Source organism: Xenopus laevis, chromosome 7L (assembly GCF_017654675.1).
Source record: "Xenopus laevis strain J_2021 chromosome 7L, Xenopus_laevis_v10.1, whole genome shotgun sequence".
Taxonomy (NCBI): domain Eukaryota; kingdom Metazoa; phylum Chordata; class Amphibia; order Anura; family Pipidae; genus Xenopus; species Xenopus laevis.
In genome coordinates, this window is record NC_054383.1 from 91,434,815 (window position 1) to 91,447,847 (window position 13,033).

The 13,033-nt window shown below is 40.5% G+C and overlaps 1 protein-coding gene across 5 annotated transcripts in view; it reads right to left on the reverse strand.

The window, feature by feature from the left end:
* Positions 1–13,033, reverse strand: part of LOC108696529 (sterile alpha motif domain-containing protein 11) — a 122,693-nt gene that overhangs the window by 58,015 nt on the left and 51,645 nt on the right. The gene's annotated exons all lie outside the window — the stretch shown is intronic.

Consider the following 13,033-nt stretch of genomic DNA (forward strand, 5'->3'; position numbering starts at 1 on the left):
GGCATACCTGCAAAAAGGACTGCAACTTGCATAAGATCATTATTCATTCAGTCAAAAAATGTCAGAACTTATCTAAGTTCAGCTGTGGCAAAAGATTGACTTTCACAAGATCAATTGTCCATTTTAGTATCTAAACATACTATCTATCCTCAATTAAGTAAGATTTGAACCTACTGATCAGTAGCCTTGTTGCTCTAATGGAAAAATTCTTTAGAATGTCTCACTTTGCAGATGGAAGCTGAACAAGAAATGAAGAACTGGCCAATAGAATTGTTCCTGTCCCCCATGATGCAATTGTGCTCTATACTATAAAGCATGATATGCACCTTGCCAAATCTACCAGATCCCCGCCTGATTTGGTCACCCATATGCTGGGCCAAATTTGGCTGATCCTATGATGGGAACAGGATTCGATCATACTGCAGATCTATGGAGGCCCACCAGCCAAGGAGACACTTGTCCTTGCCGAAAGAATTTTCAAGCCTGCCCTATGAATATTTGGCCGAGTTGCCAGCATATATGAGCCTGTGTATGGCCATCTTAGAACAGGAAAATCGCTGGTCAGAAAAACAGAAAATCATTGCTACCAATGGCTGCTTGCTCTTGCTTTATCCATTGGCAACAACGCTCCTGCAGCCCAAGTGTTTATACTTAACCTCTATTTTCTTCGAACTTCTCTTAAAATGCAAGTTATTCAAACGAACTGGCACTATCTTGAGGGAAATGATCTGGATCAAAAACATATATACAATCTTGCCAGAAATATAATCCCTCTCCTGCCTGGTACCCTCTCTTGCCAGGCCTGCTGTAGGCTGCAAGACAAGGTTGATACTCTTAATGAGCTCCCGTCACCTATCCGCTGCCCCCCACATCAAAATAAAACTATTGCTGCAATAAAAGGAAATATATAATGCGTAAAAAGCAGAAATATTGTAAATACATTTTTGCCACAATACTTGCAATATACAATTTTTTCTCCATTGGCAGGAAATGCTTTCCTTATCACTTACACCCTATACAATCTTGCCAGAAATATAATCCCTCTCCTGCCTGATACCCTCCCTTGCCAGGCCTGCTGTAGGCTGAAAGACGAGGCTGATACTCTTAATGAGCTCCCGTCACCTATCCGCTGTCCCCCCCTCTACCTCTCCGATTTTGCTTTCCGTATTATCCTGCTGCCCCCCTTCATGCTCGCAAACTCATATCCCACGGGACTCTGCTAATTAGCTCATTAGAATTCAGTGAGCAGGGGGGGAGTAATAAATAAATAAATGGAGGCGCAGCTGTAAATTGTGTCTTTAGTGCTCTTCACTAAGCGATAAAATCTCCAGATACGCTCTTTCCTTCACACTGTCCTCCTTCTTTTTTACTCTCAGTCAGGATAGAAAAGTCTATGGACATAGCTCGAGATTAACCTCTAATGCACCAAATGACTCTACACAAGAGGAGCTTCAGGCAAGAAATGCTAGCCCACGGCCACAAATTTGGGATTTCAAAATACAAATGAATAGTGGAAGAAGACTATCCAGACATTTCCTTGGCCATGGAATTAACAAGAAGTAGGTTTGACAGGCAAGTCCACAGGGTACTGACAATAACAGAGGCACAAAGCCCATAACATATTCTCAGACTGAACCCTAGAAAATTAAATTAAAAAACTGGCATTTGCAAAGAAAGTTAAAAAGAAGATTATAATAATGTCCCATGCACACAATTGTGAATATTTAATATTTGTTACACAATATCACTGTAACACAGACACATACGAACTGTATATTTATATATAACACCTTTTATTCTAATAAAAATGTCATTGTTTTCTTTCTGGGGAGTTGCCTTGGCAGCAGCTAGATCGCACATATCTGCACTCTCCCGCTATCAATTAGTTTATCTCTGTTACTGACCTTAGGAAGTCTGCAGAGTTAAGGTGGCCATACACGGATAGATCCGCTCGTTTGGCGATGTCGCCAAACGAGCGGATCTCCCTCCGATATGCCCACCTTGAGGTGGGCAATATCGGGCAGATCCGATCGTGGGCCCTAGGGCCCAACGATCGGATCCTAGCATTCACAAACGGACGGTCGGATCGCGGGACCGCATCAACTAACAGATGCGGCCGCGATCCGACGGGGTTTTTAAACCCATCCGATCGAGATCTGGCCGACTTTCGGCCAGATCTCGATCGGGGAAGCCCGTCGGGGGCCCCCATACACGGGCCAATAAGCTGCCGACACGGTCTGTCGGCAGCTTTTATCGGCCCGTGTATGGCCACCTTTAGTCTGTTCCATTAAATCTAAAGAGGTTCCTTTCAACAGAATGGAATTTTTGCAGCAATGCCATTTTCCAGTGATTTTATCTGAATATAATTGTGTGGCAATACCTTTAACTGCATGCTCCCTCTAGTGGCTGCATTCAGTAATATTTTAAAGGGGTAGCTATCTTTTACTGTGATGTGAACTGATATTCTGAGACAATCTTTTCTAAAAATTAGCTCAAGGGTGGTGGCAGACAGGTAGATTATTCGTCCAGACAAATATTCTCTTCTGGGGGCAACTAATCTCCTTTAAATGCCTTCCCAGTTCCCACCAGCAAGAATATGAATTGCCAGCGGGTTTCCGAAGTCGCCCGAAGTTTCCTTGTGAGGCAATGGCTGACTAATCTCCCCATCTGCCACCACCCTTAGGTTAAGATTCTCCACAGCTATCGGATTGCTAGCATATAATTTATCCTAGCGACAAGGCAGTTGTCTGAAAGAAAGACTGGAAGATGAATTACACAGGGCCTTAATAAAAGCATAAGTGATAAAACAATAAAATGGTAGGGTTTCTTTGTGTCAGTCAGGGTTGATGACCCCCATTCAAAAGCTTGGAAAGAGGTTGAAATAGAAGGTACATAAAACAAAATCTATTGAAAAATAAAAAAAACTATAGATCAATTGAAAAGGTTGCTAAGAATGGGACATTGTATCGAATAATAAAAGTTTAATGAATACCTACAACAATTTTAAATGTTGTCTATGACCTAAAAATGTAATTGGTTTAAAATGATTTAGTCTTAAGAGACATGACATCATGAGCCTACAGAGGCAGCATACAAGAGGAACAATGTACTGTCAGTTCTGTACAGCACTTTCTTGCAATAGAACAAGCTGCACCTTGCACCTTATTTGCACAAGTTTGGGTCAGGGAATACACACACACAATACTTTGTGGAGTGTTAAAACTTGGCAAACTATTTTTCCTAGCACCTCATTCACTGAAACCAGAACAGCACTAAAATTGGCACACAGCAACAGTAGAGAAGAATGCAAACAAGCATGAGCGTGAACCATGAATATGGCATTTAAATGGTCGTCCAGTTTTGCACCTAACATTAATAAATTAGCCAAAAGATGCTCTTTTAATCAAGGCAGTAAATTCATAGGCAAGCTACCAGTTTCCAGCTTACAATAAGGGTTACAAAGTGTGTGATGCTCTCAAGAGCTCATACACTTTAGCACATCATTTTACTTATATTCCTCAAGGCACATAAGCCTTTTTTATTACCAGTACTAGTTGGCAAAACACAAGCAAATACCCCCCCCCTCCCAAAAAAAAGACCATAATCTGCAACAAGTTGTTCATACTCAACTTTTCCTAATTAAAATAGAAACCAGGTGATCAGCAGCTATTTTGGACCATTGCAATTGGAACGGTAGGATTTTTTACAAGACAGCGGAATGTTCTAAGTGTAGGAAGACTCTGCTAGAGTAGTTGGTGGCCTTTGATTTCAACTTTAAAGAAAACTCCTAAATAAAACCAAATTAGTTCCATTTATATATTAAAAAGTAACCAGCGTATTAATTAAAACCAAAAGGTTACTATATGTAACACTATTAATCCCATTCTGCATTTTATGTTGGCTGAAGGATCAGTGGTCAGGGCATGGAGCTAGTATTGAGTACACAGACTGCCAGACTGATAGGTTATGGGGAACTGGTCAGATGAATAAGGCTTGTGGCTAACATTTTCCCAGTTTTCCATTTTTAAATGTGGGGGGGGGGGGGTTTGAAACAGAGTTGCCCCATTCTGGCTTGTCAGTCTCCACTGATAGGCCAGCATTACAAAGGACAGATTTTGGCAGCTCTCAGATGATCTTATGCTAAACCTGATGGTTGCTTTTTATCAGTACTCATACCCTCAGCCCTCCTACTGCAATGTCAAGAATTGGCCACACAGCAGCACTCTGTCCAGCAGTTAAGTGGTCAATTGGCATTTCTTTCTGTCACCCTCAGCATAATCCAACTTGAATTATTCATGGATATTTCCGAGAGCTGCTGGACGTGGAAGGAATAGCGTTTTAAAGGAAACAGGACAGGAGGGTACCCTCTCGCTGACCTGGGGAAGGAGGAGGGAATGAGGGGAGACAGAGACAGGGAGGAGGTCACAGTAAGAAGCAGAAAAAGCAATTAGCATACTTGTAATCAAGGTGATTTGGAATCAATTAACCAAATGCCTTAAGCGGCCTTAAACTGTTCAAGAAACACTGACCCTGCCAATCCCATTAGAGGAGCAGTAGTCTGCAGAATTATGCCATCCATGCAGTCCTTGGGGTGATTAACTCTCTCTATCTGTATTATAGGCCTACAAATGAGGAAACGCAATGGGGAATTTAAACCTTTGCCTGCAAAAGGGGCTTAAAGTATCGCTCAAAAAGTAGATGTACTGTTTGAATGCACATAGGTTTTCTTTATATACTCTTTTAATATCATTTTATCTCTGTTGAGATGGTTCATTCAGGTAGTACAGAACTACTATTACTATTTGCAATTTAACTTAGAACAGTGTATCTTACCAATTGCTGCAAAGCCTTTGCGGATGCTGTACACAAAAGTCTTTAAAGCTGGACACAGACGCACAGATATAATCGTACGAAACAAAGATTTTCAGATCATGTGTCAAAATATGTTAGACGAGCACACTGAATCCATCCATGAGTTTAAAAGCAGACTTTATTTTAAACTTGTTAAAATCATCAGATCCCTAGAATAATTGTCCCCACAATTTTTATACCATAGCGATTTGTTGTTTAGTTGATCAGACAGGTTAGAAGATTTCTGTTGGATAAAGCTCATATCTCTGCATATATTGCCTTTCTGATTACTGTATATTAATGCGTGACTGTTACTACTATTCCAGGACATAACTTTCGTACAATTGATGTCTGTCAATTAATGGCCAGAACATTGTCTGATTTGTAATTTTTCATACTTTAATCCTACAATTTAAATCTGAATGGTTAGTTTTAGATTGTGCAATTCAAACAAATGATCGCTATCCGAACGTTCACCGTACAAGGAATAAAATCTGAACGTCTATGGTCAGCTTTAACCTGGCCATGCACTAGATGTCTAGATTTTTTTAAAAAACTTGTGATTTGTTATAGGTATGAAGTTACTGGCCAGCTGGTAAGATCAGTGCAATTAGCAGATACATGTACGTGTGTGGCTAAATTGTACAAATATCTGACCACCTGGAAAAACTAAAATTCTTCCGTCACGTGCTGCTAGATTGTGTTATGACAATATTTTGTTGTGGGAGGCCTGATCAAACCATTAATCCCAAAAAGGGGGGATATAACTGTATGGGACAGTTACTAAAAGAATGGGGCATTTTGTGTGCAACACCCATGTGTAATAGGAAATTAATTTATAATAATTCATTTTGAGAAATGTTGGCTCCCAATAAGCATAGCAGCAGCATAGGTTCCACCTCCTTTTAACTGCTAAGTCTATGGGGGTTGCGTGTCTGCTCTTTATCACGTATAAACGTGGCCATACACAGGCAGATTAAAGCTGCCGATAACAGTCCTTTAGACCGATTCTGCAGCTTATCTGCCCATGTGTGGGGCCTCCCTATGGGTCCTCCAGATTGATATCAGACCAAATATCAGGCAGATATTGATCAGGCAAGTTTGATTTTTTTTCATTTTTACAATGTTCATTCGCAGCATTGTAATCCGATCGTTCAGCCTCGAACGTTCAGATTCACCAGATATCAGGTTAGGATCTGCTCGTTTGGCAACCTCACCAAATGAGCAGCTCTAATAGTATATGGCCACCTTAAGTGTTCTTTGTCCTATCTATTTGCCAATGAGGCTAAAAGGCTTTATGGTGCAGCAGATATTACACTATTACTATGGCACTTACAGGTTGATCCAATAAATATTTCAGTACATGCATCCACATATTATTAGGAGTTCTGTTACTGGACATTGCAACATTTAGCCGTCTGATGGAAGAACTCTTGGAGCCAGAGTACATTACAGATTTTTTCACAGAAAGTGCAGGATACTAAGGGCTATGGGTTCTTCTAAACTGCCACATAGAGCACAAAGTAATTATCTGAATGTAGTATAAGAGCTCATAAATCTGTGACATTGTCATCAAAATAATTCAATGCAAAAATCGGTAAAAAAAAACACTGTTGAAAAGATTGAGCACTAATATTCATAAAGTATGCTACCAACACATATCCTCTGTTGTAGAACTCTGGATAACTCTTGCTTTGCTCTGAAGATCTGGTTGGCCACAAAATGGTTACTAGTCCAATATGAGATTTAAGTTTAAAAGACACATCCCCCAACATAAAATATGAGTGCAGGAGACATATAAATAAAGAGTAAAAGCCCTCAGCCTCACTCCATCCTTTAACGAGCTCCCAGCAGCTGCAGGGATTATACTGAGCCGCACAGATCAATAAGGAAACCAATCACCCTAACCCTGCAGCCTCCCACCTCCGAAAATAAAATCCGATAAGTGACACTGGGGGGGCGGGAGCTCCGGCGGCTCAGGGAGGAAGCGTGAGAGGCTGATTATCCCCAAGAGCGTGTGCAAGGAGCTGAAAATCCCTGCAAGCATGTTTTTCACTGACCTTTATCCTTGTGTGCCACTATACAGTTACACAGCTTTTTTCTTTGCTGCAGATATATCATTATATAGCTTTACTATTTTTTTTATATATATGCGTGTGTGTGTATAGAAATATTTAGACAGATACACAAAAGTATTTGACTCTTTCGCTAATGTATAAATATCCTAATCTGTTATCATTTCAGAAGCTAACTAATCCTAAAAAAGCAAATATCCAAATATCACATTGTTTTAAAATATCTTGCTGTGTGTATCTGCATGATCTTGGATACTGTAGTTTGCCTTCAGGTGCTGTGTGCCTAAAGGGAATAATGCAGGGCCCTGTTTTTTGTTGGTGCTAGTTTGGATACAAGCACATTAAAGGAACAGTAACAACAAAAAATGAAAATGTTTTAAAGTAATGAAAATACAATTTACTGTTACCCTGCACAGGTAAAACTGACCTGTTTGCTTCAGAAATACTACTGTAGCTCATATAAGTTCTATACTCTAGTTAGTACTATAGTTCAAAATAAGCTGCTGTGTAGCAATGGCGGAAATAGACTATATAGCACAGGTTAAATAGTGTATAACAGACTAGAGAGGTACATTTCCTGAAGAAAATGTGAGTGGTGCTTGCCGTGGCAAAACTCAGGCCCCCCATATATGTTGGGTGTCTTGCCCAGTCGCCCCTGGTGCCTAGAGAGTACACAAAGTCGGTAGAATCCGGATTAAACCGGTGAAATTTAAAGCCAACCAAATTTTACCATTGAAATCAATCCAAACAAACTGGCTATTTTTGGCTCCGCCCACTTTTAAAAATTTGCAACCCAGTCACCAAATGGACCAAGTTTGAGCACTCTTACATTAACAGTGTAAGAATGACAGGAATTTAAATATTCCCATTGAATAGCGTTAGGTAAAATTTGATTGGCTGTTTTAAGCTCCGCCCATTTTTCTGAATTTTAACCCCAGTTACCTAGTCATGGTCAGTGCCAAGTTTGGGGCCTCCGGTTTTAAAACTGTGAGAACGGCGGTAATCAAAAATTTTACATTGAAGTCAATAGGTGAAAACGGATTGGCTGTTTATGGCTCCACCCACTTTTCCTAAATTTTGACCGCAGTCACCCAGTGAGTAATTGAGTCAAGTTTGGTACACCTAGCATTTAAACCGTGATAATAGCAGCAGTTTATCATTTTTCATTAAGGTCAAAGGCTGAAATCTGATTGGCTGTTGTTGCCCCGCCCCTTTTTTTCCTAATTGTGAACCACAGTCACTCAGTGACTAACATACCAAAGTTTGGGAATGCTGTCATTTAATGTGTAAAAATGGCAGCATTTCTATTTTTTTCTATTGAAAATCAATGAATGAAATTTGATTGGTTGTTGGTGGCTCCGCCCACTTTTTCTAAACTTGAAGTGGAAACCCCCAGCGACCACATTTGTGATATTCAAGGTCCCTGACATCAATACTGAGAGAATGGCAGCCTTCTTAATTTTTCCCATTAAAACCAATCAAAGAAATCTGATTGGTTGGTTTTGGCTCCACCCACTTTTCTTAATTTTAATCCCAGTCCCCCAGTGACCAACTGTGCCAAGTTTGAGGACCCTGCCATTAACCGTCTAAGAGCGGCAGCAGTTTAAAATTTTCCTATTTAATTGAATGGCTGAAATTTGATTGGCTGTTGTAGACTCCGCCCACTTTTTGTAAATTTTGGCCGCAGTCACCCAGTGACCCACGGTGCCAAGTTTGGGAGCTCTGGCTTTATTACTGTGAGAATTACAGCTGTTTACATTTTCTCATTGAAGTCAATAGGGAAAATCTGATTGGTTGTTTGCGGCTCCGCTCACTTTTTTGGGTCCCCAAAATAGGACAGAAAAGTCACAACACCCCATTCCCGAATAAGCTGAACGGTTTGACACCTCATTCATGGGTCTGCGACAAACTAATTATTCGATAAATTCCCCATTATAAGTCAATGGGGCAAATTTGGGGACCTCTCCTGCCCCGGGGGTAAAACTTATACCCTCGTGTGGGGTATCATCTGACACAGGTCGCAAACCTCTTCAAATGTGGTAAATTTAACGTTTCTACAAGATTCCCTCTCTGCGCTAGAATCCGTCAAAAGTTGGCCTCAATGTTAATCTATGGGACTTTTCGGGGTGGTTAATTGCCCCCGCAAGGGGCAATTAACCACCCACCCCTTAGAAAAGTCATACCACCCCATTCCCGATTAAGCCGCACGATTTGACACCTCATTCATGGGTCTAGGACAAACGGTGCGGGACTAGTTACGCGCCAAACTTTCATACGGAAGAAGAATAAAAATAAGTTTGCAAGATAACAGTAGTGATGCTTTGCTTCGCAAGCACCACTAAAATTGCTTCGCAAGCACCACTAAAAAAATAAGTTTGCAAGATAACAGTAGTGATGCTTTGCTTCGCAAGCACCACTAATAACACCATTATATTCTACAAAGTGTCTGCTGTGTAACCTGAGCCTTTTCTACTTTGAATGGCTGCCCCCATTGCTACACAGCAGCTTATTTATATAAACAATAGTAGTGTTTCTGAAGCAAACACAGCAGTTTTACCAGTGCAGGGCAACACTGCATTATATTTTTATTGCTTTAAAGGAGAACTAAACCCTAAAAATTCCATATTTTATATACTGCACTTGCACCAGCCTAAAGTTTCAGCTTCTCAATGGCAGCAATGATCCAGGATTTCAAACTTGTCAAAGGGGGTCACCATCTTGGAAAGTGTCTACGACACTCACATGCTCAGTGGGCTCTGAGCAGCTGTTGAGAAGCTAAGTTTAGGGGTCGTCACAAATTATCAAGCAGAAAATGAGGTTGGACTGAATATTACATTTTGGCACTAGTTGCACTGGTGTCTTCACTGCCATGTAGTAATTATCTGTAATAATTACTAATCAGCCTTATATTGTGACATTTGTATTCTATGTGTATTGCATTGTTATTGTAGCTCCCCATCTTCTTTTCTGCTGATTCACTGCACAGAGCATGTGAATCAGTAGAAAAGAAGATGAGGAGCTACTGGGACATCTTTGGAGGCGCATATCTTTACTGCTAAAAGCTTGGGCTGGTACAGAAGCCCATAACATAATATACAACATTTTTTGCCTACTTCTTTAGTTAAGCTTTAGTTCTCCTTTAAAACACTTTAATGTTTTGATGTTATTGTTCCTTTAAGAAATGCTACACCCCTTCTGTAGTTAAGCAAACTTTTTGTACCATATTAATGTCACCTTTTGCTTCCATGTTCATTAGACATTTTGTAGTAATTATATAAATGCATGACGAATGATATTCCATAAAAGTCTTGTAATAAATGATAGACAAAGCTCCCAACATGCCTCATTTTATTATGGCTCATGGCCCGTCTAGCACTGAAGTGAGGCACCACATTGAGCTGCATGGGGGTTGTGGTGTGTCTACATAAAGTGTCACAGGGGTGCTAGTTGCCTGTTATGGGAGAGGTCTGGGCACAATGGTTTTGTTCTCATCTATCTATAGCAGGTAAAGGGAACCATAATAGCATTCTTCATGTATAGCAAGCTCTATTGCTCTCAGCCAACCATCGCCTCTGTTTGGAGTTACAACAAAAGGTGACAACCCCGTAAGAAGATGCTGTAAGACATAGCTATCTGAGTCAGCATGGGCTGAAGGGATCTGTTTCATGGTTATGACAGCTGTAGGAGGGAGGCAGCGGGCTGTTAATAGTCCCCTTATACAGTCAGTAAAAGCTTGGTAAGCCGTTGCCTTACTGCTGTGCTAGCCGGGGCAGAATGACCCCCTAAGCAGTTAAGAAGAGGGAATTAGGGTCAGGTATTTTTGGAAAGGAAGGAAAAACTATTAAGGAAGGTATAACTCTAAAGGCAAAGACACCACATCAACGGCTGCATTTTGATAACGGACCTTTATTACCCCTGCTTTTTAAAATTAAATGTTTTATTAGGAGCACTGCTTTCCTTTTTTTTTTTTGCTGTTCGCTTCCAACTGAAATATCACCTAAAACATCTCAGTGCTTTATACGCTCCTTAGTTTCCTGTCCTGCTGCAATCCTGCCAGTGAACCTAGATCACATGTAACGTCTACCCAATGCAAAAATATAACAAATGTAGTATTTTTTTTAAACAACTAATTGCTGACAAGATTATACAAGTTATCTGCATATGCCATACATGCCTTATTGTCTCCAGTATCATGTTGCCTTTAAATTTATAGTACAGTGCCAGCAATATTCCGTTGAAATAGTTGTTTTATTGAGTTTTCAATAAAAAGATGTGATTTTAACAATAAATTCTGAATTATGGGAGGAGGTGGGAAGTTTGGTGGAGTATTAGTATAGGAAAGGGCAGGATATTAGGGGAGCTGGCACTTCGGCATGACAGAAAGAAAATGCAATTAAAGCACAAAATCATGTTACACTGTTTGTACAGTGATAGGTATCTTGGGCGCGGAATCATTCATACAGGTTTGGGATCAGTTATCAGGAAATCCGTTATCCGAAAAGTTCTGAATTATGGAAAGGCCATCTCCCATAGACTCCATTTTATCCAAATAATCCAGTTCATTACTCCTCAGGAAAATATGAAAACTCTGCCTTCTTTCCCCATCCCATGTTGTCCATCATTCAGCGCAAACCTGGGCTATGAGATTTGGGCAAACATGAATGTGCTGAAAATATACATAATGTGATCATTTGGCCTTTGGAAAATCACCAGCTTCAGCAACATTCCTAATGTTTCAACTTTCCCTATTATTACAGGTTCTGTGTACAAAAATTGTCTTTGGCGTGGCCTTTTAGCTACAAAACTTGCTATGAGTGCTGGTTATTGCAGCTTACAGGCGAAAAGCAGAAAGCATTTTTGACAAGTCTATACTGAAAGAGCACTGTATGTTTCAACCATATTTACTTCTATTCAAGGTTTTTTTTGTCATTAGCCTGATATAACTTTATCCTAATGCTTTGCTACTGGTCCGTAACTAATAATGATGTGAGAAAACCTTGACCCACACCCAATCCTAAACCGCTGCTCCTCCACCCGTACTCGACCATACCCCGGCACACTACCCTCTTTATATACCTGTGCCCGCCCCAATGTGACATCACAAAGGGGGTGGGGCCTGCACGAGTATATAAAAAGTAGTTTACAGAGGCGTAAGACTAGCCGAACGGAGGCTAAAGTTCAGTCCATAACACACCCACGGCCCGAGGACTTAGTGTGGAAGTCAGCCCAAACCCACCTGAGGGCTTCGGGCCAGCCCACAAATCACTAGTAACTTATCACATCAAACAATCTACTAAACTTTGAAAAACCAAATGTAAAATAAAAATACAATGTCTAGTAGAAGTGACCCTTAGACACAAGTTTGGGACACGTCAACTACTTAAAGTATACATCAATTTTAACTGTATGAATAGATCTTTTGCTGAACATACTTTTTGCCTATTTTTTAATTAAGAAACATCTACGGTTACTATTATTTCTGGCATTACGTAAGAATATGAAACCAGTTTCACTATAGTACTTCCTGTCACTTCCTTATCCCAAAGAACTTCAAAGGAGCGGATAAAACAAATTACCAGTCCAAAGAGAAGCACATGATAATAAGCTGGTCAAAGGTTGCTGCTTAGATACGGGAGAGGTTTGTTTGTTAAGGGATGGGGCAGACGGGCCTTCCGTCTGCTTGAACGAAGAATCGCCTACGCTAATGCACTCGCGGCTCTTTGATTTCTGAAGTCGCCTGAAGTTGCCTCACAAGGAAAATTTGGGCGACTTCGGAAATCGAAGCGCCGTGGCTGCATTAGCGCAGGCGATTTTTCATTCAAGCAGACAGAAGGCAGTTCGGGAGGTTGTCACCTCGCAGAAGAGGCGATTAGTCGCCAGGTGACTAAATCTCCCTGAATCTGCCCGTCTGCCCCAACCCTTAAAGATGGATAGGGAGCTCTGAACAGATTTACCTGTTTATAAATGAAGTGGGAGGTGAGTTCGGTGAACATAGCCCAACTTTCAAATTAGTGCTTAATATTGGTAGAAAAAAGGGAAAATATGGATTTGTTTAAATTAAAACAATAGACCTATTTGATGTAGTCATTTTTAACAAAGGTGTTTTA